This window comes from Arachis ipaensis, chromosome B08, assembly GCF_000816755.2.
Source record: "Arachis ipaensis cultivar K30076 chromosome B08, Araip1.1, whole genome shotgun sequence".
Taxonomy (NCBI): domain Eukaryota; kingdom Viridiplantae; phylum Streptophyta; class Magnoliopsida; order Fabales; family Fabaceae; genus Arachis; species Arachis ipaensis.
Genome location: NC_029792.2, coordinates 84839111 through 84841009, shown reverse-complemented (window position 1 = coordinate 84841009; position 1899 = coordinate 84839111). Strand labels below are relative to the sequence as shown.

At 31.5% G+C, this 1899-nt stretch overlaps 1 long non-coding RNA gene across 1 annotated transcript; it reads left to right on the top strand.

Moving 5' to 3' along the window:
- LOC110265591 lies at window positions 275-595 on the top strand. Its single transcript, XR_002351752.1, has 2 exons — window positions 275-337; window positions 435-595. It is a non-coding gene; the product is annotated as an uncharacterized LOC110265591 (long non-coding RNA).

Sequence of the window (1899 nt, the reverse complement as noted above, 5' to 3'; positions counted from 1 at the left end):
TAGTTGATCAAGATCAATCGTGTTTGCGCAGTTTCTTATCAGATCTTTCCGAACATCCACCTATTAAAAGCAAAAATTGTTTAAAAAGAAAAACAAGAAAGATTACGATAATACAAGTTTATTGGTGATTCAACTATGGAAACTGATTCTCTTAAACTTTTACATGACTTTGTTCCTTGTGATCTGTCATCTCTCTAATGATTTAAAAGGTGGAATCCAAACAATACATGAGATATCCATATGAAATAGTAAATAAAATCTAAGAGTAGTCAATCAGGTACCATATGAGAGATTCATACCAGCAGCATATCCCTATTACGGAGCAGCATTTTCAATGGTAAGTATCTTCCTCTCATTCTCATACATTGCTATAAATTTGCCAATTTTGACTAGTTGGCACCTAATGTAATGGTAACTATTTGATTGTGACGTAGATGGCAGGTTTCTTCATCTTCACTGCTGTTCATCTATACCACAAGTAGTTGTAAACCCTTTGATCCAAGATAATGTAGTATGTAGCACCATAACGATTGGATTTGAATGCTGAGATTGAAAATTTTGACTAGGATATAAAATGCAAATTTATAATTTATTATAGAAGTGATTCCAAACCAGCTAACATGCTCTTATCCATGATTCAACCAGGGATTTTGGAGAAGAAATTCAAACCCAAGGAACGAAATTGAAACCAGTTAAATAATAATAATATAGGATGAAACTAAAGACCAAAAAGAAATAGAAAGCAAACAAAACTTAACTAAAGATGAAGCAGAAATTTGTGCAGAAGATGAAGCTAAAGACCTTGTAGTTCTTCTAGGAATTTGTGCAGCTTCCTCTGAATTCATATTTCCTCTGATAAAATCAACAATGGAATCATCAATTTGGAATCAAAAGTGATCAGAAGCACTAATAAAAATTAAATAAGAAAGAGTTATCAGAAGCACTAATAATATGCCTTATAATAAAAAATAATATGCATAATAAACTAAATTCACTAATGAAACCAACAAGAGTGATCAGAAGCACTAATGAAGCAGAGCAGTTTTTTAAGAATTAGCAAAGAAAGAAAACTAGAGATGATAATAACATAAAGCTAAGGCCTGTAACATCTTTGCTCAGCATAACTAACTAGCAGTAAGATATGAAAACAAATGAAGCATAGACACTAGATAAAAGTTTCAGAAGAATAAAATTTTTCATTCACAAACAGACAAAATCTTCTCCCACAAAGACTTTAAAAACCCTCTCCTTCCATTCTCCATCCAGAAAAACGTAAATAAATGACCATTTTCTCCCTGTTCCACAACTTAAAAGATAGTACTACCAACAATAAAAGAATCAATGTTTTCAATATGTTAAGCAATTAGAAACAAGGAAATGAAATAGAGAGAAATGATAGGAATAAAAGTCAGAATAAGCAACCCCCACCCCCAAAAAGTCTCAGAATAAAAAACACCAGAAAAGATGAAGCTCAAACATGTTCCAATTATTCCATTTCCAGCACAAGGGCATGTGAACCCTCTAATGCACTTGTCTCATAAATTAGCACAACATGGCTGCAAAGTTATCTTGCAAGAAAATATGCAAGAGCTCATTGATGATGGAATCATGGATAACAATGGTAAGAGTTATAATTTTCACTCTTTACTCAACTTTACTATTTCGGATAAATTGCAAAAACTACTCGTGCTAAATTTCATAGAACTACAGAACATTGAGAACAAAATTGGAAATGAAAGTGATTTTAGTTTAAACCATGTTGTAGATGTACAAATTAACATGTCCTTAAAATGAATCAAGCAAGAATATATTATTATTTTCTCAGTTATTCACTTTTTTATAATAGATGATGATATAGAACAGCAGCATTAATGCATAAAAGTTTAGTAAATTCCCTTC